Genomic DNA, 27280 nt, shown 5'->3' with positions numbered 1-27280 from the left:
TCTTCACAATGAGGACATGCTACTTTGTGTCGTGTGGCACTAACACCATGCTAACTGGGATAGATTCAGAGCAGATTAACAGGTCAAAAACTGGGCTTCAATTAGGGACTGCAGGCGATCAGCAGCAACAGAATTGTATTCAACCACAATCTGTAGTCTCATGTCCCAACAATTTCTCTCATTCTGCCTTTACCATTAAGCGAGGGGGCCAACTCTTATTCAATGAGGAACGTATGAGAGTATATTAAGACAAAGGAGCTTGCTTAATTGGCACCGCATTCACCCCCTTTACCACCAGTGCACAGTAGCAGCAGTGAGTGTCATCTAAAAGACGCGCTGTAGCAACTCGCCTAGGCTCCTTCAAGAACGTCTTCCAAACTCTCTACCTCCAAAAACAGGGCTGTCCAACATATAACCTGCGGACCATAGTATGGCCCACCAACCACCGTGGCGATCCCTCTAAAAAATGAAAAAGTACCATGCTGTTACCTTAAAGTTTCAATTTCTCTGAGGATTCATGGATTTCCCAAAGCTGATATCTAAAAGTGGAAAATGGGTGCAAGAGCTGAGTCTGTGCTGCTGCAACTGGGTTAGTGACTGAGACAGAGATCAGGAATCAGGAATGGGGGGGGGAACACTCAGAAAAATAGCTGCAACCATGAAGAAAGCAGTGTGAGAGAGAGAGAGAGAGAGAGAAAGTGGTGTGAGAGAGAGTGAGAGAGAAAGTGAAAGAGAGGGAGGGATGGGGAGGAGAAAGGAGGAGATTACAGCACCATAAACATAGCAAAACACGCCAAAGCATTTCACAGGAGCAATTATCAAACAGAATTTGACATTGAGCCATAAAGAGATACTGTATTAGGGCAGAGGTCAGTTTGAAGAAGCATCTTAAAAGGAGAGAAAAGATAGAGATGTGGAGGGGTCTAGGGAGGTAATTCCAGAACTTGGGACCTAGACAGCAAAAGGAATGGAGATAATCAGCAATGCGTCCTCCAAGGTCCTCTAACCAGGATTCAAGTGTGATATTTGTTGTCTGATTCTATTGTAAAAACTACTTGTTTTGTACTGAAAAGCAAAACTGGTATAAATTTTAATGTTCTGTGGCTTGTTGTAAATAGTTGACCAGATTTGTGAAGTGCCAGGTGGTAAGGAATGCCTCAATGGATACTTCATTTCTAATCAATAGTCCATTAAGTACAAAAGTGCTTTCGGATATCAGATATCACGCATAGTAGGAGCACTGCTGCCTCACTGGAATTATGTGCTTGTGAGAATCAGGATTTCTCCGTCCTCACTTTACCCATCTTTTCTTGCGTTAATCAGTCTTCCCTTGGATGTCCATGCTGATCCATCACTGCTTCAACTGAGATTGGAAGTCCCAGCTGAAAATGGGTAGTATTGTTGGGTCAGAGAAAACGGGAAGATTTGGGCCTACGTTTCTCCATAGCTCTGCAAACTTTCTCCCTTAAGCTGCTAATGCAATTCCCTTTTGAAAGTCACTGTTTAATTTGTCTCCAACACCCTTTAAAATAGTGCGTTCCAGATCCCAACTACCTGTTATGTAAAAACATTTTTCATCATTCCGCTGTTTTATTTTGCCTATCACATTAAAATCCGAATCATCTCTTTCTTGTCCCTTCCGCTAATAGGAACAGTTTCTCTGCACCTACTCTGTCTAGACCCTTCATGGTTTTGAATCATTCTATCAAATCAGGATCCCATATGCCCTTTTCACCACTTCTTTAACCAGCCTTGCTACTTTTAACAATTTGTGCACGCTGCAACTCCTTTATAATTGCACCCTTTAGTTTATATACCTCGCCTTGTTCTTCCCACCAAAATGTATCATTTCAAACTTGGCTGCCTTCAATTTTATCTGTCACTGTTGGTCCATGTCCTTTTGAAGTCTCTCACTATCTTCCTCACAGTTCACTTTAATTCCAAGTTTTGTGTCATTTGCAAATTTTGAAATTGTACCCTGTACACCCAAGTGTTGAGATATATATAAATCTCACGAAAAGCAGTGGTCCTAATCCCCGGGGAGCTCCACTGTACCCCTTCCTCCAGTCCGAAAAACAACCACTCACCATAATGAGTCCCATCACTCAGCCTGTTTCTTTAGCTTTTACGAACAAGGGCTTAACATTTGCAATTCTCTGGTCCTCTGGCATCACCCCCATCTCAAAGGACGATTGGAAGATGAGGGGCAGTAGCTCCACATTTTCACTTTTACTTCCCTCAGCATCCTTGGATGCATCCCATTCAGTCCTGATGACCTATCAACTTTAAGTACTAGCAGCCTTTCTAGAACCTTCTCTATCAATTTCTGCACATCCAGTATTTCAAATACCTCCTTTTTCACCATGACTTTGACAGCATCTTCTTCCTTGTTAGAAACAGATGCAAAGAACTAATTTAATACCTCAGCCATGCCTACTGCCTGGGCCAAGTGGTCTCTTTCTGTGCTGTAAACTTTCTATGATTCTATGAGTAAATCCCCTTTTTGATCCCTAATGAGGCTCACTCTTCTTCATACTGCCCTTTAATTACTTGTATGCCTATCAAAAACTTTTGGATTCCCTTTAATGCTAGCCGCAAGTTTCTTCTCATACTCTCTTTGCTGTTTGTATTTCCTTTTCCACTTCCCCTCAGAACTTTCTACATTCAGTCTGGTTCTCACTTGTATCATCAAACTGGCATCAGTTACACACCCCTTTTCCTGCTCCATCTTTAATAATTTGATAAAGACCTCTATTATGTCAACCCTCAGCCTTCTCGTTTCAAGAGAGATCCAGCGTGTTCATCCTTTCCAGATAAGTATAATCTCAAGCAGAGAGGTATAACACAGGGCAACATACAACACAGGCCATCGTGTCTGTGCCAGCTCTTTGGAAGAGCTATCCAAATAGTCCCTCACTCTTCTTCTCTTTCTCCACAGCCCTGCAAATTGTTCCTTTGCTTGTGTGTATCCAATTTCCTTTTTGAAAGTTATTATTCAATTAGCTTATGTGTTTATCCAGCTTCCCCTTAAATGCATCTATGTTATTCATCTCAACCACTTGCTATGATAGCAAATTCCACATGCTTACCACTTACTCAGTTTCTCCACACAACTGCAACCCTCTAATCCCTATCATTCTGTTAAATCTCTTCTGCACCCTCTCCAAGGCCTTGATATCTGTCCCTTCCTCTTAGATTTGTATTTAATATTTTGACAAAATAAAGCTCGTTTCCCTCCCTCTTGCCATGATCTTGGCTCATGGGCCACACGGGACCCCTCCCCTTCTTATCTTCCAGTATTGCCTGTCTCTTACCTTTAATCATGATCAGAACTTTTCACTGACCATGCAAAATTGCTCCTAAATTAAGCAGAAGATAGATAATGATTGATCAGATATGTTTATTGTACTGTAGTTCACAATGCAATTTTTGTGATAATTATGTTTGCAGTATTCTGTGCTTATCCCAGCTAAGGAGTGATATAAATGACAATAACCTAAGAAAGTGCTGACAGAATATGAAGCAAACCATGTGTACGCAGTGATAGCAAAATTCTGCTTGTTCCATCAATATTAATGGAAGCATCCTAACTCCTTAATGACAGATGGTGGTTTTGCTAAACTTCTGGCACATGTACAAGGGTAGGTCTGCAGTTATCCACATAAATACAAGAACGGCCAGTTTGGCATCTTTGTGTACACTGGGAATCAGAATTATAATGTCAGTAATAAATATGACATGATGATTTGGATGCACTTTAGACTTTATACTTCTGGTATCACCCTTGTACGTATTTCTTGCCAGTTTTCTAATACAGTGAACAGAACTGTGCACAGTGTGATCTAACACAATTTCAACACAATTTTAGCATAATATCTCTATTTTTCAATTCTTGTTCTAGAAATAAACCCTTGTACTTGGTTTACTTGTTTCAAAACGGCCATATCAACTTGTTTCACTACTTTTAGTGATTTGCATGTTTGTACTCACAGGCCCCTTTGCCCCTATTACATTTAGATTCTTAATTTCCAAGTATTAAGTGACCTCCTTATTTTTCTTACTAAAATGTAATACCTCAAAATGATCTATGCTGAAATTCATTTGCCAATTATATGCTCATTCTACAAGTTTATTAATGTTGTCTTGTAATTTCTTGCAATCCTCCTCACTCTTGGCTATCCTTCCCAATTTGGTGTCATCTGCAAATGTAGAAAGTTGAGTTTTTGATTCCAAAGTTGAAATCATTAACATAAACTGAACTGTGGTCCCAGTACTGATCCTTGTAGGTCCACACTTTAACGCCTACTGTATGCTAAATAGCTACCATTACCCCAACACACTATTTGTCTTTCAGCTAACCACTTTTCCCTTGACCCAGCCAGTTCTGACCTTGCTCATTACTCTATTGTGGGGCACCTTATCAAAAGCCTTATGAAAATCTAAATAAATTATACTTACTCATTATGATATGGCAGGTTGTAATTGCTGGGCTGACCAAATCCCAAAGGGAAACTTGGCTAAGCTATCACAATGATGTGCAATTTGTATTTTTATTACAAGAAGGTATGTGTACTGAAGTCAGAAGTAAAGATTCCACTACCACTTATGGAGGAGATTTTAGATATTAAACTGAAACATTTATTAACAAAAGAAAAGAAAACTCAAACATGATTACAGTTACACAATTAAATTTAGTCTTATAACATTTCCCAAAAGATTTCTACTTAGCTAGACTCACAAATAAACACCATTTTCCAGGCAACAGTCCTTATAGATTCTTAATTTATAAAACATTCTTTAATATTACAAGGCGCCTACTGTTGCCATAAGGGGCATATGTCGTGAGCTTCCCTCTCACTCAGCAATGAAAATTCAAGACTTGTAACAAAATATTGCTTTCTGGAACAACCAGATACATCTCTGGGGTGGCTAGAAGTTGCTTCCTTCACAGGACTGTGCTCGCAAAATCACATGGCTACACACCAATACAGCTTTCAATCTTTCCTTAAATATATGTTTTCCTCTTTCATCTTTAAGACCATTGTTATTAATTTTTTTTGGAAGTTAACTTTCCCAAAATATGAAAATCTTTCATGAATTCTTTATGGCCACCACTTTTGGGGAGAAATTAAACTTAATAACTTTGTTTTATGATCTTTGCCAATTGCAAAACTTCCTTTTTTTTTCTTTGAAATTCAACAGCTAAAAATTCAACTCATATATCTCCAAATTCAAATTCTTATTCATTTGTATTTATGTGTATCCAATCTTAGCTTGTCCATCGCCATTTCAAAAACACCTGCTTTTACACCTAACCCTTTAATGATTTAAACCTTGCAGTCTGACGGTCTTCAATTTAATTAAATTAGTCTCACACACAAACATACACACAGCTCCCACAAGCCTGCTTCACAGTTATCTCTCAGTAATGTTGAAAACATGATATTTGCTTTACATACTGCATTCACCTTCTCTAATCTGTTAACCCTTCAAAGAATTTAACCAGGTCAGTTAAGCATGAATTTACCTTTTAAAATCCATGCTGACTATCCATTTTTATTCTAATTTCCATTTACAGCCCTTCAAAATTGGCTTCTCTCCAATATATTACCCTGGTCTGTCATCCTTGTGTCTTTCTCACTTATCTTAAAACATATTATGGTCACTGTTACCTAGATGTTACCCTATTTTTACTTTTCTTATTTGCTCTAGTTCATCCCCTTTACTAGTGAATCTTTCCTCTTTGGGCTTCTTGCCTACTGTGTTGGAAAGGGATCCTATAAATGTTGGAGGAAATCCATTTCCTGAAGCCCTTTACCTACCTCTTTTGACCAATTAATTTTGGGGTACTTGAAATTCCCCATGATTAGTATTCAATACTTTTTACTCCTTTTCTCAATTTGTTTATTTCTTCACTAAGTGTTGTGGTGGGCAGGTAAAATGATGTTTTACACGCCGGCCGCAATGGTGGGTTTTCACGCCGTATCGTCCCAAATCCACTGCATTAATTATGCATTCCCAGGAAACACTCCATTTATTTAAAGTCAAACTGCACACACACCTATGTGCTTCCAGCCCACAACTGCTGCACAGAAGACAGGGTGGTCCCAAAAGGCAAAAAGACTGCGGCCCCCAAGTTTGGTGACACGTTTCTTGAGTGCCTTTTGGACACTGTGGAGGCCAGTCTTGATGTCCTCTACCCCCACTCTGACTGCAGGAAGGGCAGCAATATCACCAATCCAGCATGAGAGGCGGTCGCAATGGTGGTCAGCGCCACTGCCCTGCAAAAGAGGACAGCCATCCAGTGCCGCTACAGGATGAATGGTCTCATCTGTTCCGCTGGGGGTAACTCACTCTTCTCATCATTCTCAACTCACAGATCTATCACACATCCGCAGGGATCTCACACCTCAAGGCACATTAGCATTAACTCTCACACACATCCTCACATCTCCATCAGGCTCATACCCTCTCGAGCTTGAGTCCTCATCCCGTCCATAGCTCCACTCACCGCACAAACATTCCATGCAGTGCCATGCTTCCTGCTCACACTCTCCATCTGTTTCCATGCAGGACAAGCCAGCTCACATCAGCAAGGAGAGGTCCCAGATAAGGGGTAGAGTGGCCCATATTAGGACCCTCACTCACTTTGATGAGCATGCCATCGTGCTGATTGGTGAGGACGTGGACCTTGCCTGTGGCAACGGTGAGGTCGGTGAGGATCCTGAACCACATCACCCCTCTCTCAACACAACCGGGTGCTCTCTCTCCTGCTTTTGACTCTGCTGCCATGCACTAATTATCTCTGCCAAGTGACCGGCACCCTCAGCTATCCAGTCCCTCAGCTCCATCCCAAGTCCTCGCCTCCAGACAAAAGAACACCTCTTTTGAAGAGTTGGAAATAAACAGCCTGGAAGACCCATCACAGCACTTACTCTACTCCAGGCTCGGGTTCAGAATCTGGTGATCACTGCATGGACACATCTGCAGTGGAGAAGGCAGGTTCAGCCAAACTCCCTGGCACTCAGAGGTCTGCTGGGGAAGAGGCATCTGTAACACCCAAGTCAGATAATGAGCCTCTGGATTCAGACTTCCAACTTAACCAAGAGAATCAACAGAAGGCGGGGGATCATCACGGAGAGCTGTTGGAAGGCCTCAGAGTGGCTTGTGAGAGGAGTGTGTCTGCCTGCTCTCTGATGGAGTGGTGCCCAAATGTGCATATACGGAGGTCACATGGGGAGGATGGCAGATGACATGGAGGCCTTGATCCAGCAGAACACGGAGATGCACACATCATGGGAGCCATGCGCAAGTCCCTGTAGTAGCAACACGAGAGGGAAATGGGGCACTTCGACGTCCCTCCAGGTGCTCCTTCCCCTCAACAAGTCAGGCCGGGGCCCTCGGGAGCCTAAAGCGAGAAGGAGAGGCAGCCGGGCACCCCTGGATCATCCACTCAGGAATCTCAGAAACTGTCCTCTCCCTCACAGTCCTCTTTGCCTGTGGGCCCCTCAATGGCGTCCTCCGTCACTGGAGAAGGAGCAGCTGGCTCAAGAGTGATTCTGGAGGGAGAAGTGTATGTGTGGCAGGGCCTTTCGGAGCCTCATGCAAACACTATCCATGCACACGGATCCTTCCCGTTTCACATTCACCTCACAATCCTGAGCATTTTCAAGGCTGCCTGCTGGGATTCACTTTCTGTTGTCCATCTGAGCTGACCTGCATCTCTACCCATCACTGATCACACACCATGTGGCACCTGATTTCACCCACCATGACTCTTGTTTCACTTTCGTTTGGGACAGCATGGTGCTAATTCAGTTTTACTTTCACTCCCCTGTCTTACCAACCCTTGGCACCCATTTCCTTTCCCCCATCACAATTGATCCCTCCCCGGCATCACCTTTTCCCTCCCTTCTGTGACCTACCAGCCACAGCCCTTTTTCTTCAGGGGTGTCCTGGTGAACGTGCACGTTCCCTTCCTTCCTGAAAATCCCACCCAGATCCACATTAACATCCCCAAATGCCTGCTTCCCATACCCAGGGCCCTTGTCTGCTTCAGTGTCTCCACCAACCACCCTCACTGTCCCTTCTACTGCTACCGTCAAAACCTCACCCTCCCACCATACCACCTCACTCTGCCCTCGGTCATTCTCACTATTCCCTCACACCAGGTCCCTACCCCCATCAGTTTGCTCCCCAGCAGGCAGTCATGGACCCATCAGACCCCTCCCTTGCACATTCACCTGCACAGCTACCCTCTGGACCCCTTCCCCACCTGGAAACCCTACACCGCGCACCCCCCCCCCCCCCACCCAACCCGCCCCCCCCCCGCTCCAGACCCCTTCTCCCCCAGTTGTAGCCTTTACCTCCTGGCTATCTGAATTGGGACATACTTGACCTCCGCTTTTACCCCCCCCCCCCCTCTGTCCTTTCCAAATATGTTATACTCTGCATTGTTTAATTCCTAGTGGTGATTATTCTATAGCCATGTCTCAGTAATCCCAACTATATCTTGTTCTTCGGATACTTTTCTGCACAACAGTGCCTTGGTCTGCATTGTGGCTTTCCTCCACACAGTATTTCTCCTTGTTTTCCTAGCTAGAGTACATCATACCTGTTGGACAGGACGAATGTCTGCAGGACCTCCTCCTCAACTTCTCTCAAGTCTATGCTATCCTGTTCCCTGACAGTCACATGCTCCCCTTTCTGATTCTTTGCTTTCCTATGGGGTTTGACTATTCAGAAATTCCTCCCTTTGTTAATATGTCTCTAACTCATATTCCAGCTCAATGACTGAGGCAGAGTGACTCAAGGCACAGATATTGGCTGCAAATGTGGGAATCGGGGAGTCACACTGTCCACGAACTTCCACATACTACAGTACAGTCATATAGCTTGCTCTGCCATCTCTAGACTTTACTTATTGGTTTATTGATGGCCCGAGTTAAAATTGGGTACATTGCTTTGTTAAGAAAAACACAAATTACTTACTGTTTACTCACCTGAAAACAATTTGCATTTCTCACCAACTGTGGAATCACCTGGTCGAGGAGCTGTTTACATCAGCTAAACGGATGCTCCTGGAATATCTCACACTCTTTGAATCCCAGCCGAGTTATTTTAATACTTCATCTTTGATTCTTACCTTATCTTGGATTATACTTATGTAAATATAAATATCACTTAGCTTGTTTTAAGGCCATTTGTTCTGTTTCTTTTAGCATTAACACATACTAAGTGCTAAAACACTGAAAAAAATTCTAGCTACTTACTGCCTCAAGCTTCCCCAAGCTAACATAAACAAGTGTTAAGGACCAAAAAAGCACCACCTCCTTTCCCCTCTGCACCAAACTCTCACTCTCACTAAATTCTGACACACACTTTTCACGTAATTAAAAGTAGGCTCTATGGTTACCCTCTGTGCTGCAAAGCAACAATAGATAGTCGATGACCTTTCCCAAATACACACAAACCACTTACAAATTTCACAAAGACAAAAACAACAAGGGCATTTTATGAATTTTCTGTTGGTTCTTGGTTTGGACTTGGGTTAAACCATTCCGAAATGCCTTGCGGTTTAAAGAGGCAGACAATTTAATTCACTCCTAGGATCAACTATTAAATGTTCAGAGACTAAATAACACAATGTGGTTTGGGAATTGGAGACCAAATTCTCCTTGCAAAGCATCTTGGGACATCTTACTATTCTAAAGCCACTTTATAAATGCAAGTTGTCTATACTATAGAAGTCATGAAAATAAATGATATTTCAAACTTGTCATGTAAATCCAGTGATGAGAGGCAAGATAATGATAAATACCACTCCTCACCAGACTGACCATAATTCATACTTAACTTTGTAAGATATGACTTATCCAATCAACCTTACCTGTTATATTTATTATATCCCTCCTCTGCTGACCACTCCTCACATCATGTCCTTCACTTACAATACTCAGGGCTATAGCTTTACAAAATATTGTTTGGTAGCTGTAAGACTAACTGCAAAGCTTAGCGCCATATCTCAGGGCTTGGAGAAGAGTGATATAATTATCATTACAGTTATTTTGCCGGTAATCAATTAAAACCTTCTAAATAATAGGCAGAGGATTAGCTGGTTTATGATAATCTAATAAGAAATGTTCAACACAGATCTAGAGTCAGAAGAGTTTATTGTAGATAAAAACTATTCGTGCTTTCAGAAGTCTTCTGAAAGATCCACATATCTGTAATTAGACTAAAAGCCTTAGGGTTCAAAGTTGAATGTAGTACTGAAAAATAAACTGATTACAAATAAGAATAGCGGGAGATCATGAGAAATAGTGTTAGACAGAATAGTCAGGGAAAATGATGAGTGAAAGCCTTCAGAAATCAGTGCATTGTTCTGTCAAATATAATCTACATTAATAGCCCACATAGCAAAAACATGGGCCAGCTGGGCAAATTTATTCATGGTATGAAATTAGAGGAATGTGGTATGGTCAGAGAAAGTGGCACTAAATCTGGACGGAAGAAGCTGTAACTATTGGAGAGGAAGTTGATTTGGAATGTTCAACTTTCACCATGCCATGCACACGCGCAGACAGGCACAAAACAGTCCGCTTGATCGGTACCCCATCCACAAACTTTAACATTCACTCCCTCCATTACTGATGCACACTGGCAGTAGTATGTACCATACAAGATGCACTGCAGCAACTCTCAAATGCTCCTTCTACAGGACCTTCCAAACCCACAACCACTACCATTTAGAAGGACATGGGCAGCAGACACAGGCAAACACCACCACCTGCAAGTTCTCCTCTAAGCCACATGCTGATTTGGAACTATATCACTATTCCTTCACTGCCGCTGGATCAAAATCCTGTAACTCACTTCCTAATAGCACTGTGGGTGCACCTGCACCAAATGGACTGCAGTGGTTCAAGAAGGCAGCTCTCCACCACCTTCTCATGGGCAATTAAGTATGGGCAACTATTGCTGGTATTGGCAGCAACAACTATATCCCATGATGAATAAAAACAACCTGAACCAGGGGTAGGGTGGTGTGGGGCAAGGTGGAGAGAAATGTCACAAGCACTTTAAACCATTAAATGGAAGGGCAGGGTGAAGCAAGAAACAGGTGGAAAAGTAACATAAATAGAAATTTTTAAAAATGAAAAGGCAGAGAGTAGTGTAATGGACAGGAATTGTGCATTCCACACAACAGGTAAAGGGCAACTAAAAGATGTAAGGTAATTAAATTAGGAGAGAGAAATAAGGTGTGTGAGGGTTAGAGCAGAGGTGGTGGTTAGGATGTGTGGCCAAAATAAGCATTCTTTATACAAACACACAAGAGTGAAAAGAAAGGGAGGGGGGAAACTTAAAACAATCAGCATCACCAGTGAAAAGATGCTGGGAAAACGGTTAAAGCTAAAGGCTGAGAAGTCCCGAGGACCAGAAGATCTGCATCTTAGAGTCTTAAAAGAAGTGACTGCAGAGTTAGTACAGACATTGGTTATAAGCTTCCAAAATTCTTTCAGTGCTGGAAGGGTCTCAGCCGATTGGAAAACAGCAAATACAATACCTTTATTCAAAAAAAGGAGACAGAAAGTGGGAAACTATAAACCAGTGAGCCTAACATCTGTCGTAAGGAAATTGCTAGAAGGAGGTTATAGCAGGACACTTAGAAAATCATAATGGAATCAGGCAGGGTCAGCATGGGTTTGTGAAAGGAGAAATCGTGTTTAACTAATTTATTAGTTCTTTTTTAAAAAAGTAACAAGCAAGGTGAATAAAGGGGAATCTGTAGATGTGGTGTGCTTGGATTTCCAAAAGGCATTTGATAAGGCGCCACATCAAAGGTTACTTCACGTGATAACAGCACATAGTGTAGGGCACAACATATCATTTCCTGGTACATGAATCACAAAAAATTAGCATGCAGGTACAGCAAGTGAAGGTAAATAGAATGTTAGCATTTTATTTTTAATTCATTCACAGGATGTGGACTTTGCTGGCTGGGCCAGCATGTATTGCCCATCCCTCATTGCCCTGAGTAGGTGGAGGTGAACTGCCTTCTTGAACTGCTGAGTTCCAGGATTTTGATCCAGGGATAATGAAGGAATGGTGATATATTTCAAAGTCAGAATGGTGAGTGACTTGGAGGGGAACTTCCAGGCGGTGGTGTTCCCATCTATCTGCTGCCCTTGTCCTTCTAGCAGGTTATGGCTTTGGAAAGTGCTGTCAAAGGAGCCTTGGTGAGTTCCTGCAGTGTATCTTGTAGATGGTACACATTGCTGCTTCTGTGAGTTGGTGGTAGAGGGAGTGAATGTTTGTGGATGTGGTGCCAATCAAGCGGACTGCTTTGTCCTGGATGGTGTCAAGCTTCCTCAGTGTTGTGGGAGCTGCACTCATCCAGGCAAGTGGGGAGTGTTCCATCACACTCCTGACTTGTACCTTGTAGATGGTTGACAGGAAGCAGGTTACTCATCACACAATTCCTTGCCTCTGACCTGCTCTTGTAGCCACAGTATTTATATGGCTAGTCCAGTTCAGTTTCCGGGTAACCCCCAGGATATTGATAGTGGGGGATTCAGTGATGGTAATGTTATTGAACATTAAGGGGCGATGGTTGGAGTCTCTCTTGGTGGAAATGGTCATTGCCTGACACTTGTGTGGCACGAATGTTGCTTGCCACTTGTCAGCTCAAGCCTGGATATTGTCCAGCTCTTGCTGCATTTGGACATGGACTGCTTCAGTATCTGAGGAGTCGTGAATGGTGAGCATCGTACAATCATCAGCAAACATCCACACTTCTGACCTTTTGATGGAAATGTGGTCATTGATGAAACAGCTGAAGATGATCGAGCTGAGGTTACTACCCTGAAGAACTCCTGCAGTGATGTCCTGGAGCTGAGATGACTGATATCCAACAATCACAACCATCTTCCTTTGTGCTAGGTATGAGTCCAACCAGTGGAGACCTTTCCCCCTGATTCCCATTAACTCCAGCTTTGCTCGGGCTCCCTGATGCCACACTCAGTCAAATGCGGTCTTGATGTCAAGGGCAGGCACTCTCGTCTCATCTCGGGAGTTCAGCTCTTTCGCCCATGTTTGAACCAAGGCTGTAATAAGGCAGGGAGTTGATTGGCCCTGGTGGAACCCAAACTGGGCGTCAGTGAGCAGGTTATTGCTAAGCAAGTGCCACTTGATAGCACTGTTGATGACCCCTTCTATTCCTTTACTGATGATGGAGAGGACTGATGGGGCAGTAATTGGCCGGGTTGGATTTGTCCTACTTTGTGTGTACAGGACATACCTGGGCAATTTTCCACATAGCCAGGTAGATGCCATTGTTGTAGCTATACTGGAACAGCTTGGATAGGGGCTCAGCAAGTTCTGGAGCACAAGTCTTCAGCATTATTGCCAGAATATTGGCAGGGCCCATAGCCTTTGATCCGTTGGTTGTGGATTTGCTTAGCTCTGTCTATCACTTGCTGCTTATGCTGTTTGGCACACAAGTAGTCCTGTGTTATAGTTTCACCTGGTTGACACCTCATTTTTAGGTACGCCTGGTGCTGCTCCTGGCATGCCCTCCTGCACTCTTCATTAAACCAGGGTTGATCCCCTGGCTTGACGGGAATGGTAGAGTGGGGTATATGCCGGGCCATGATGTTACAGGTTGTGTTAGAGTACAATTCTGCTACTGCTGACGGCTCACAGCATCTCATGGATACCCAGTCTTGAGTCGCTAGATCTGTTCGAACTCTATCCCATTTAGCATGGTGGTAGCGCCACACAACACGATGGAGGGTATCCTCAAAGTGAATGCGGGACTTTGTCTCCACAATGACTATGTGGTGGTCACTCTTACCGATACTGTCCTGGACAGGTGCATCTGCAGTAGGCAGGTTGGTGAGGATGAGGTCAAGTGTGCTTTTTCCCTCTTGTTGGTTCCCTTACCACCTGCCACAGACCCAGTCTAGCAGCTATGTCATTTAGGACTCGGCCAACTTGGTCAGTAGTGGTGCTACCGAGCCACTCTTGGTGGTGGACACTGAAGTCTCCCACCCAAGTACATTCTACACCCTTGTAACCCTCAGTGCTTCCTCCAAGTGGTGTTTAAGATGGAGGAGCACTGATTCATCAGCTGAGGTAGGGTAGTATATGGTAATCAGGAGGTTTCCTTGCCCATGTTTGACCTGATGCCATGAAACTTCATGGGGTCCAGAATCGATGTTGAGGACTCCCAAGGCAATTCCTGCCCAACTATATACCACTGTGCCGCCACCTCAGCTGGGCCTGTCCTGTCAGTGGGGCAGGACATACCCAGGGATGGTGATGGTGGTGGTGGTATCTGGGACATTACCCGTAAGGTACGATTCTGTCAGGCTGTTGCTTGACTAGTCTGTGAGATAGCTCTCCCAATTTTGGCACTAGTCAGTTAATAGTTTGTAAGGAGGACTTTGCAGGTCAACAGGGCTGAGATTACCGTTGCGCATCTGAATATTGAATTCAACAACTTTAGGTCTTGAACTCCCTCCCCCATCCCCACCCCCTTTCTGCTTCCCCCTTCCTTTTGTTTTTTTCCAATAAATTATATAGATTTTTCTTTTCTCACCTATTTCCATTATTTTTAAATATTTTAAAATCTTTTGTGCTTTCCCCACCCCCACTAGAGCTATACCTTGAGTGCCCTACCATCCATTCTTAATTAGCACATTCGTTTAGATAACATCAACTTTAACACCTACGTGTTCTTTTGTTCTATTGTTGGTGACATCTTTTGATGATCTGCTTCTATCACTGCTTGTTTGTCCCTACAACCACACCAAGCCCCTCCACTTCTCTCTCTCTCTCTGCCCCACACACCTTAAACCAGCTTATATTTCAACTCTTTCTTGGACTCGAACTCAAGTTCTGTCGAAGGGTCATGAGGACTCGAAACGTCAACTCTTTTCTTCTCCGCTGATGCTGCCAGACTTGCTGAGTTTTTCCAGGTAATTCTGTTTTTGTTCTGAGATTACCGTTGTCATTTCTGGTGCCTAGGTCGATGCCAGGTGGTCCGTCTGGTTTCATTCATTTTTTGTGACAAAGATTGTGACTCGTGACTAGCAGTTTGTTACAACTGAGTGGCTTGCTGGGCCATTTTAGAGGGCATGTAAGAGTCAACCACATTGCTGTGGGCCTGGAGTCACGTGTAGGCCAGACCAGGTAAGGACGACAGATTTCCTTTCCCTAAAGGACATTAGTGAACCAGATGGGTTTTTTAAAGCAATCGACAATGGTTCCATGGTCATCGCTAGACTTTTAATTCCAGATTTTTACTGAATTCAAATTCCACTATATGCTCAGAGCATTACCCCGAGTCTCTGGATTACTAGTCAGCGACAATACCACTACGCTATCGCCTTCCCTTGCAATAAAATTAAGGGAGGTTTTACTGCAGCTGCACAAGGCCTTGGTGAGACCATATCGGGAGTACTGTGTACACTTAAGAACATAAGAGTAGGCCATTTGGCCCATCAAGCTTACACCGCCATTCAAAAAGATCATTGCTGATTATCTATCTCCATGCTATATTTCCCCACCACCCCCATATCCCTTGGTGTCCTTAGTATCGAGAAATCTATCAATTTCTGTCTTGAACATGCTCAGTGATTGAGCTTCCACAGCCCTCTGGGATAGAGAATTCCAAAGATTCACCAGCCTTTGAGTGAAGAAGTTAGTCCTCATCTCGATCTTAGATTAACTGCCCCTAAGTTCTAGACTCACCAGCCAGGGGAAGCATCCCATTCACATCTGCCCTGTCACATCCTGTAACAATTTTCTAAGTTTCAATGCAATCACCTCTCATTTTTTCAAACTCTAGAGAATACAGGCTCTATCTCATCAATCTCTCCACATAAGACAATCACACCATCCCCTTGCGATGAAGGTTAACATACCAGTTGCCTTCGAACAACTCAGCATTTACCATTGGCTGTGCCATAACATGGTTGGGGGCTCTTTGCAGGAGTTGGTGAACATTAAGGTTACGAGTATGAGAAGCACGTGGAATTCAGGAGTTGGTATGTGGTTTTTTTTAAGAAGTGGTGAGACTGCAATATGGCTTTGGCAGTTGCTCAAGCTTGTCTGGGAGTTGAAGTTATAACTTTAGTTACCTTTTGTAAACCAACTAAAATTAAGTTAATGGAATTGGTGGATAAATTACAATTGGGGTTACCTGCAGGGGCTAAGAAAGCAGGTATAATTGAAGATGTAGCACGGTATTTAAAGTTCGAAGTGATACCTGATACTAGTGAGTCACAGCTGGAGGTAGTGAGACTTCAGTTAGAAACGAAGAGGCTTGAATTGGAACAAGCAAAGGAACTGAAGAAACTTGAATTGGAGGCAAACGAAGAGGAAAAAGAATTGGAGATGAAAAAATTGGAACTAGAGGCAGCAGTAAAAGGGGAAAAAAGAGATTATTTCAAAGAGAAATGGAAATGCGAAAACTTGATCTCCAGAGGGAAAAGTTAGCAATGGAAGAGAGAATGAAGGAAAGAGACAGAGTATCTGCTTAAAAAGATTGATTTAAAAACGAGATATCAGGTGAAGAAAGTTCTGATGATGAAAAAGCCTCTAACCTAAAACCCAGTGGGGAGATATTTAAATTTGTACAAGCTCTTCCAAAGTTTGAGGAAAGAGACATTGAAGCATTCTTTATTTCATTGACAAGATAGCTAAACAGATGAAATGGCCGAGGAAAACTCATCATTGTTGTTACAGTTCAGTTGGTAGGTAGAGCACATGAGGTTTATGCTTCATTGTCAGAAGAAATGTTGATGAACTATGATGCGGTAAAACAGGCTATTTTGAGTGCATACGAGTTGGCTCCTCAGACATACAGATAGAAATTTAGGAATATGTGAAAACAGCCTGGGCAAACATATATTGAGTTTGAAAGAGTAAAACAAAATAATTATGAGCAATGGACAAGGGCATTAAAGACAGAAACAACATATGCAGCTCTTAGAGAGGTAATTCTTTTGGACGAGTTTAAAGATTCAATTCCTTCAGAGGTGAGAACACGTGAAGGAACAGAGGGATCAAACAGCAAGACAAGCAGCAGAGATAGTTGATGATTATGAGTCAGTTGATAGGGCTAAAGCTTTTCTTCGTCACGCTTTTAAATCTGAAAAGGATAGAAAATGTTAAGGTGAAAGGAAGGTGGGTAGTCAGGGAAGAGGAGTAGGTGGAAATCCGCAGGAAGTTTTTTCTCAGGATTAAAAGGAAAGTGCTGAGGATAGAAGGGACATTCAAAAATTGAGGTGTTTTCATTGTAATAAAATTGGACATACGAAATCTTTAAGCTGGAAATTGCAGGAAAAATCTTTTGGAATTATAAGACTGCAGAAAAAACTGGAAGTAAAAGAACTATGGATGCTGAGGTTCAGGCACAGGAAAAACCAGTTGTGTGTGAACAGGTAAAACTGGGAGAATCAATGATAGGTAAAGAAGTGGGAATGTGTTCACAATTTACTCAGGAAAATTCTGAGGAGCAGGTTGCAGAAATGTTTAAAGATTTTGTATGTGAAGGGAAAGTCTTTCCATGTGTACAGGATGGAGTAGGTAAAGATATTAAGAAACACACAGGCTAGACGATCCTTAATATTGTGGGATAGTGATATATGTTGTTCAAAGAGAGTAATGCAGGAACAGGTGATGATAGTGGGGTTCATGGAGGTGCTAAGCCTATTCCATTTTGGAAGGTAAATTTAAAGAGCAAGTGGAAAACAGGTGAGGTGATTGTTGCAGCAATAGAAAAATGCCCATTGCAGGGGTTCAATTCGTTCTGGATAGTGATATAGCTGGATCACAGATGTTGGTGATGCCTTTAGAAGTGTTTTCAACAGAAGTGTTGCAGAGAGAGCATCCTGGATTGTCTGAAGATAGATTACAGGCTCATAGGTTGAAACAAGAACAGAAGTTCAAAGGCAGGGAGGGGGTTTGACACTGTTTGATAAGGTTGTTCAGGAGGAAGGACTGGAAGGCAACTCAGCTGAAGGATTTAGCTCAAGGAGGTTAGTGGAATTACAGAAAAAGGATTTGCAAATAAAACATTTATATCAGACAGCTTACTCAGAAACAGGCAAAATTTATTCCAGAATGTCATTACCTTAAAGGTAATGTTTTAATGTAAAAAGGGAGGCCTTATCATGCTTCGGCAAATGAAAGCTGGAAGGGGATGCATCAGATTATAATACCATTTGGATGTAGAAATGAGATTCTGAGGATAGCTCGTGAAATTCCAATGGGGGCACATTTAGGAATTAGAAAGGCACAGGCGAAGATACAAAAATGTTTTTTTTGGCCTGGATTGCATAGGGACGTAGTCTAATTCTGTAGAATATGTCACAAATGTACGATAGAGAAACCACAAGCAGTGATTAAACCAGCACCTTTACTTTCAATTCTAGCATTTGAAAAACCTTTCACTCAGGTCCTGATTGATTGTGCAGGACCCCTCCCTAAGACTAAAAGTACTTACTGACAATAATGGATGTGTCTACCAGGTTTTCTGAAGCGATGCCTTTGAGAAACATTACAAAGAAAATTGTGGCAGGGTTAACTAAACTTTTTAAAAACGATATGGCTTACCTAAAGAAATACAATCAGATCAGGGTTCAAATTTCATGTCATAGCTGTTTAAGGAAGTAATGAACAGTTTGGGGATAAAACAGTTGAAACCAACAGCTTACCATCCTGAATCACAAGGGACTTTGGAAAGATTGCATCAAACTCTAAAAACCATGATGAAGGCGTATATCAGGATTATCCACAGGATTGGGATACGGGAATTCCATTCTTGTTATTTGCTATTAGGGACACTTCTATTGTATCAACTGGTTTTCAGTCCTTTTGAACTAGTTTATGGTCATGAGGTAAGGGGACCACTGAAATTGATTCATGGAAAATGGGTGGATCACAATTTAGAAACAACTCTCCTGGATTACATATCAAGCTTCAGAGAGAGATTGGAATGAGCATGTGAGTTGGCTAGGGAACGTTTAAAGATATCACAGCAAGTGATAAAAGTGAAGGCAGACAGGAAAGCTACAGCTTGTAGTTTTGTTGCTGGGAAGAAATAGCTAGTTCTGTTACCAGCACTGGGTTACTCATTAAAGGCAAGGTTTAGTGGGCTTTATAGGATTGTAAAGAAATTGAGTGAATTATTTAATAAATACTCCGGGTGGAAGAAAGAAGCAGAGCGTGTGTCACGTAAATATGCTTAAAAAGTACCTTGACAGGGAAGAGGAACAAAGGAGGTATTAGTGGTGATAGATAATGAGAAAGTAGAAATGCAAGATTCTGAAATTGACTTTCCTCTAATCAAATTGGATAATGATGGAGTACTTGAAAATTCAAATGTAATATTGAGTTATCTTCCAGACAAGTGTAAAAGTGATTGGGAAAATCTATTGCAGTCACACAAAGATATTCGTGGAAATAATTTGGGGAGGACAAATTTAGCCATACATGATGTCTCTGTAGAAGTTTCACCTTCGCTAAGGTAACATCCTTATAGATTAAATCCGGCAAAGTTATCACAAGTACAGAAAAAAATTGAATTCATGCTTCAAAATGATGTCATCAAATATAGTTGCAGTAACTGGAATTCACCTATTATGCTGGTCCCGAAACGAGATGGAACATAAAGACGGTGTGTGGACTATTGAAAGGTGAATGCGGTGACAAAAGTGAATTCATATCCTATGCCACGGCTGGCAGATTGTATTGAGAAAGTGGGACAATCAAAATTCATCACAAAGATTGACTTGCTAAAAAGACATTGGCAAGTACCATTATTGGAGAGGGCAAAGGAGATATCGGCTTTTCTGATACCAAATGGACTATACCACTTAAAGTCATGCCGTTTGGTATGGAAAATGCATCTGCAACATTTCAAAGACTGACAAAGTAATTGCAGGTCTGAGCAATTGTGCTGTTTATATTGACAACTTGATAGTTTTCAGTCAGGTGTGGGAAGAGCATTTACAACATCTGAAAAAATTATTTACTCAATTACAAGAAGCTAATTTGGTGGTGAATTTGGCTAAAAGTGGATTTGCAAAAGCACAAGTTACATATCTAGGCCACATCATTGGACTTGGTAAGGTGGTTCCAAGAAATGTGAACGTCTAGGCTATTGTGGGTTTCCCCATGCCTACAACAAAATGAGAAGTTTCAAGATTTCTGGGCATGAGTGGGTTTTATCGGAAATTTTTAGTAGTGTGGTTGCTCCACTGACTGAACTATTAAAAAAGATTTCAATGCACATAGGAGTGTCAGAGGGCATTTGACAGCTTGAAAACTGTATTAACTACGACACTAGTTTTGGCAGTAACAAATTATGCCAAGCGATTTAAGTTGGCCATTGACGTAAGCGATGTAGGCATTGGGGCCATACTGTTAAAAGATAAAAATGAAATTGAAAAACCAATAGGACATTTTCCACAGAAATTGAATGTACAACACAGAAGACATTCAACAATCAAAAAGGAGACTTTGGGTTTGGTGTTAGCATTGCAGCATTTTGAGATTTGTTACAAACAATTCGTCAGAAACAATTGTTTATACAGACCATAATCCTTTAAAGTTTCTGGACAAACTTCGAGACAGAAGTGCAAGGTTATTCAGATGTAGTTTATTACTGCAACCATTAATTTACAGATTATACATGTAGCGGAATGAGAAAATCTGATTGTAGGTGCATATCAAGAGTTGAAGCTTAAAGGGAAAATTGGACATTTAAAACCTGGACACTGAACTGAAATGATTTCTGTTGATATGAAAGATTTGTACATATATTTTTATGTCAATGCATGCGTCTGGTAATGTAATATTATAAGTGTATAGATAAGTATAGGAGATAATATAAGATGGATTAATAAAAACAAAGTCATCTTTTTAAATTATGAGTTCATTTTTCAATAAGGAAGGGGATGTCAGGAAGATATCACATTGTTATTGGAATTTATTGTAAAATAATGGTATTGTGTCTATATGTGTCTGTGTATGTGTGAGACTTAATTGGATTAAAGGCAGCTGGTCTGAAGGCTTTGATGTATTAGATGATAAGCTAGGTTTGAAATGTTAACTGGTAAACATGGGGAAGTTTAGAATGTAAGGCGTAAAATAACATTTGCATTTTAAATAAACAGACTAAATTGTTTTCAAAGGAGGGGTGAACTGTGTCGCTTAGCTAGGTGAAGTTCTGAAACAGTGTGTTTATTTTTTCCCAAAGATTACTGGTAAATTTGGTACTATGATAATTTTTTTATGATAAGGGAGGTAGTGAAACAATGGGAATTTGCATTCAAAGGGGAAAATGTGAAGAAAGGCGAGAAGGCTGTGTGTAAAGGCAGGCATTTTAAGATCTAACAAGTGTAACAAGCCTTCAGCATCTACTGTCTACAATGAACTGAAGTTAGGAAAACTCACTTTGAACTGGATTGTTCAGGGTATCACGCTTCTTTGCCTGGGTCTTTTAAAATCTGCGTGTCTTACTATCGCCTTAATGGAGGTGTAACTGGGAGTCAGATTAATTAGGGGATTTAGAAGTTATTATAGAAGTAATTTGTAGACCTATGTAACTCTTTCGAGTACAAACCCTTTTCCATCTGTTCCTATTCAGATGAAGTGACATTGTTTCATAGTTTGCCATTGTAAGATTTGAACTCTTGATCTTGGGTTACAAACCCAGTACCATAACCACTTGGCTATTTAGGCCAAGCTTGTAGACCTATGTATGTGCATAAAATCATTTTTGTGATTAATAAATGTTTAATCTGGTTTTGTAAAAACTTATAAAGCTCGGTGGTCTATTACTGAACTCAAAGCCTGCATCTCGAAATATAGAAATTGCAAAAATAGTTGTGGCAGTTGTGTCTCTCTCATGTTTCCCTCTGGAATTTGAACAACTCAGCATTTACCATCGGCTGTGCCATAACATCCCTACTACTGACATCAAACTAACAGGTCTGTAGTTCTAAGTGGTCTCCCTCCCTTGTTAAATAGTGGAGTTACATTTGCTACTTCCCAGTCTGCAGGAACCTTTCCACATCTACAGAATTTTGAAAGTTAACCACCAATGTATCCACTATCTCTACAGCCACCTCCTTCAAAACTGGAATGTAGCACATCTGGTCCAGGGAATTTATTAACATTCAATCCAATTAATTTTTTTGAGTACTACCTCTTTATTAATACTAATTTCTTTCAGTTCCTCATTTTCACAAGTCCCTTGGTATCCTAGTATCTCTGAGAGATTTTCTGTATCTTCCTCTGTGAGGATAGACAAAAAGTAATTGTTTAATTTCTCCACCATTTTCCTATTCTCCATTATGGATTCTCCTGTCTCCACCTGTAATGGACCCACATTTGTCCTTGCTTATATTATCCTTTTCACATACCTAAAGAAGCTTTTACACTCCTACTTTATGTTTCTCTCTAGCTTGTATTCATATTATTTTCCCTTTCTTTCAGTTTTAGTCATCTGCTAGATTCTAAATTGCTTCCACTCCAAGATTACCACTTTTTTTGGCAACCTTATAAGCCACTTCCTTTGATTTAATGCAATCTTTAACTTCTTTCATTAGCCATGGTTGATTTACCTTGTGTGTTTTATCATGTGAGAGGAATGTATATTGTTGTAGATCATGTAAAACTTCTTTAAATACTAGCCATTGCCTGTCAACACTTTTACTGTATTTTTCCAATCCACTACAACCAACTTGCCCCTTATACCTCCTTAGTTTCCTTTGTTCAGATTTAAGACCCTAGTTTCAGGATAAACTATATCACTTTCTGTTGAAGGGTCATGAGGACTCGAAACGTCAACTCTTTTCTTCTCCGCCGATGCTGCCAGACATGCTGAGTTTTTCCAGGTAATTCTGTTTTTGTTTTGGATTTCCAGCATCTGCAGTTTTTTATTTTTATCACTTTCAAATGTAATGTGAAATTCTGTCATGTTATTTTAGACTTTTGGTCTCCATATTCGAGAAAGGATATAATTGCATTAGAAGCAGTTCAGAGGGAGTTCATTCAACTCGTTCCTAAGTAGAAGGTTTCTCTTAAGAAAGGTTGAACAGGGTGGGCTTATACCCAGTGAAGTTTAGAAAAATGAGAGGTGATCTTATGAAACATCTAAGATCCTGAGGGACTTGATAGATTGATACAGGATGGATGTTTCTTCTAGTGGGGTAGACTGGAACTAGGGGACAGTTTAAAAATAAGAGGACTCCCTTTTAAGATGAGAATAGGATAATTTTTTTCCTCTCAGAAAGTTGTTAGTGTGTGGAATTTTCTTCCCCAGAAAGCAGTGGAGGCTGGGTCTTTGAATTTATTCATGGCTGAGTTAGATAGATTTTTGAATGACATGGGAGTCAAGGGTTATGGGGCTCAGGCAGGAAAGTGAGGTTAAGACCACAACCAGATCAGCGATTTTATTGAATGGCAGAAGAAGCTTAAAGGGCCAATTGGCTCTTGCTCCTTGCTCCCAAGAATAATGTTCCTAAGTTGAATGCGCAAATTCAACCAAGAGGCCATGAAATGGTGGCCATTAGTGATAAATGCTTGTAAGACAATCAGGACTGAGAATAAAACAAACCAGATTATAAAATTTACAGTAAGGTTGGGGAGATTGGTAGGGAGAGGGCAATAGCCTTAAAGGTGAGTAGAATTAAGAGGCAGAAAAGCATTTAAGATTTTGTGGGATTGGGGACAGTGTAATGGAATACTCTCTACTTGCCTGGATGAGTACAACTCCCACAACACTCAAGAAGCTTGACACCATCCAGGACAAAGCAGCCCGTTTAAATGGCACCACATCCAAAAGCATTCACTCCCTCCACCACCAACACACAGTAGCAGCAGTATGCACTATCTACAAGATGCACTGCAGGAATTCACCAAGGCTCTTTAGATAGCATCTTCCAAATCCATGATCGCTACCATCTGGAATGACAAGGGCAGCAGATAGATGGGAACTCCACTACCTGGAAGTTCCCCTCCAAGCCACTCGCCATCCTGACTTGGAAATATATCACCGTTCCTTCAGTGTCGCTGGGTCAATATCCTGGAACTCCCTTCCTAACAGCAGTGTGGGTGTATCTACACCACATGGACTGCAGTAGTTCAAGAAGGCAGCTCGCCACCACCTTCTCAAGGGAAACTGGGGATAGGCAATAAATGCTGGTCCAGCCAGGGCAGCTCAGATCCCATGAATGAATATAAAAAAAAAGGCCCCTGACAGCAACTGTGAAGTGGTGGAATGCATAATTGCAGAGTTGAGGCAAGCATGCAGCAAAGCCAGAGTGGTTTAACTGGGGGACTTCAACTTCCATATAGATTGGGATAAAAGCAAAACACTGCAGATGCTGGAAATCTAGAACAAAAGCAAAAATACTTGGAAAAACTCAGCAGGTCTAACAGCATCTGTGGAGAGGGATACAGTTAACGTTGAGTCCGAATGACTCTTCATCAGAACTAAGGAAAAATTGAAAGGAGGTGAAATATAAGCTGGTTTAAGTGGGGGTGGGACAGGTAGAGCTGGATAGAGGGCCAGTGATAGGTGGAGATTGCCAAAAGATGTCATAGACAAAAGGACAAAGAGGTGTTGACAGTGGTGATATTATCTAAGGAATGTGCTAATGGGGACATTAAGGGTAGAAAGCAGGACGTGCAAGGGGCAAGAAAGCCCTAGTGGGGGTGGGGTGGGGGTGTTCAAATTAGGCTGAAAGGTAGAGATAAAACAATGGATGGAAATACATTTAAAAATGGAAATGGGTGGGGAAAGAAAAATATATATAAATTATTGGAAAAAGGGGGATCGGAAAGGGGGTGGGGATGGAGGAGAGAGTTCATGCTCTAAAGTTGTTGAACTCAATATTCAGTCCAGAAGGCTGTAAAGTACCTAGTCAGAAGACGATGTGCTATTCCTCCAGTTTGCATTGAGCTTCAGTGGAACATTGCAGCAGGCCAAGGACAGACATAGGGGCATGAGACGAGGGTGGTGTGTTGAAATGGCAAGTGACAGGGAGGTCTGGGTCATGCTCGTGGACAGACCGAAGATGTTCCGCAAAGCGGTCACCCAGTCTGCGTTTGGTCTCTCCAAAGTAGAGGAAACTGCATTGGGAGCAGCGAATGCAGTGGACTAAATTGAGGGAAGTGCAAGTGAAATGCTGCTTCACTTGAAAGGAGTGTTTGGGCCTTTGGACGGTGAGGAGCGGGGCGGGGTGGGGGGGAAGGAGGATGAAGAGATTGGGATAAGCAGGTGATCTCATGTCAGAAAGGTAGCAAACTTCTTGAATGCATTCTGGACAGTTTTCTGCAACAATTTGTCGTAAACCCAACAACAGGGCAGGCCATATTAGATTTAATATGGGGTTATGAGCCAGATTTAGTTAACAGCTTAATGGTGCATGAATATTTATCTAAAAGCAACCGTAATATGATTGAGTTCAATGTTGTGTTTGAAAGGGAGAAACCCAAACGAAAATCAAATCAGTGCTGTTCTAGTCTGCACCAAGAACTGGTTAGTGGGAGAGTTTAAAGGGTTAATTTCTATCTAAACTCTATTTTTTTCATTAATTTAGAAATTAAGTAACAATTACTCTCAAGTTAAAAGTTAAGTTTTATTCCAGCCTTAAAATCAGGGTATACATGTTCTCTAAGAGCAGCAGCTACTTAATTAGGTAGCTAGCTGGTTTTTCAGAAGGTTAAATTAGTTGTTTTGCAGGGAGCTTAAAAACTTGCCTTCTTCAGTGCTGCCTCGCCTGCCCTGAGTGCTAATTTGGGTGCACAGAGTGTAAAGTAGGAGTTTGGTGAGAGAGGGAGTTTGGTAGAGAGGGGCAGTACATGCTCCTTTCTTATTCTATATTTTTCAGCCTCCAGTAGCTGGCTCTTACTTCAGTACAGGGGAAGAAGCTGATTGGTGAGTAACTGGTAAGATATTCTACTTATTCTAATTGTAATAAATACTTTTTTAAAATTCAGTAAGTTGTTAAGATGTATTCTCTTTCCAAAGTTTAAAAGAATACAAATTGGTGGTAAGGTTAATAAAATAGATAAAAGAAAAATAATTAAGTGAATAATATAATTAAATAATTAATTAAAACACATTAAGAATGGCAGGACAGATGATGCGTCAAGGCTGCAGCATGTGGGAGCTCCTGGATGCCAGTGTGATCCAGGGCAAACACATCTGCAGTAAATGTTTGTGGCTGGAGCAGCTTTGGCTCAGAATCATTGAGCTGGTGGCTCAGAATCATTGAGCTGGAGGCTGAGCTGCAGACTTTGCAACACAACAGGGAGGGGAAAAGTTACCTGGATGCTTTGTACCAGGAAACAGTCACACCACCTAGGATAGGGTCTCCTGATTTGGCCAGTGGTCAGAGATATGAGGGTGTGACTGCAAGTGAGGTAGGTAAGAGGACCCAGAGGACAGCAATGCAGGAGCCTCAGCCTTTGTAATTGTCCAAAAAGTTTGAGGTTTTCTCAGCTTGTTTGGATGAGAGCAGGGGCTGCAGGGTGAATGAGCAAATTGACCATGGCACAGTGGTACAGAAAGCCATTCAAGTGGGGGGAGCAAACAGGAATGTAGTATTAGTGGACGACAGTATAGTGGAGGGGATTGAGACTGTTCTCTGTAGCAAAGAGCAAATGTCCAAAAGGCTGTGTTGTCTGCCTGGTGCCAGGGTTCTGAACATCTGCTTAGGGCTGGAGGGGAATTTACAGTGGGAGGGAGAGGAATTTACAGTGGGAGGAAGAGGATCCAGTTGTCATGGTCCATGTAGGTACCAAAGACATAGACAGAACTAGGAAAGAGGCTCTGCATAGAGAGTATGAGAAGCTAGGCACTAAATTAAGAAGCAGAACCTCAAAGGTAATAATCTTTGGGTTATTACCTGAGACACATGGAAATTGGCATAGGGCAAATAAGATTAGAGAAATAAATGTGTGGCTCAAAAACTAGTGTGGAAGCATGGGGCACTGGCACTGGTATTGGGGAAAGTGGGATTGAAATTGTTGGGATGGTCTACACCTGAATCATGCTGGGGCTAGTGTCCTCATGAGCTGCATAACTAGGGAAGTAGAGGGTTTTAAACTAAACAGTGGGGACAAGGGATCAAATTTGGGAAGATGTGGTAAACTAAAGAGCAGAGACAAGACAAGAGAGAAAGCTATTAATATGAGAAATTATAAACAGAACGTGACAGGAAGGGAAAGAGAATACAAATCTAAGAGCAAAATA

At 41.7% G+C, this 27280-nt stretch overlaps 1 protein-coding gene across 4 annotated transcripts in view; it reads right to left on the bottom strand.

Moving 5' to 3' along the window:
* The window catches only part of LOC121276285 (uridine phosphorylase 1-like), a 161764-nt gene that overhangs the window by 112483 nt on the left and 22001 nt on the right, over positions 1–27280 (bottom strand). The gene's annotated exons all lie outside the window — the stretch shown is intronic.

The sequence above is a fragment of the Carcharodon carcharias genome, chromosome 3, assembly GCF_017639515.1.
Source record: "Carcharodon carcharias isolate sCarCar2 chromosome 3, sCarCar2.pri, whole genome shotgun sequence".
Taxonomy (NCBI): domain Eukaryota; kingdom Metazoa; phylum Chordata; class Chondrichthyes; order Lamniformes; family Lamnidae; genus Carcharodon; species Carcharodon carcharias.
This window is presented reverse-complemented; position numbering and strand designations above follow the sequence as displayed.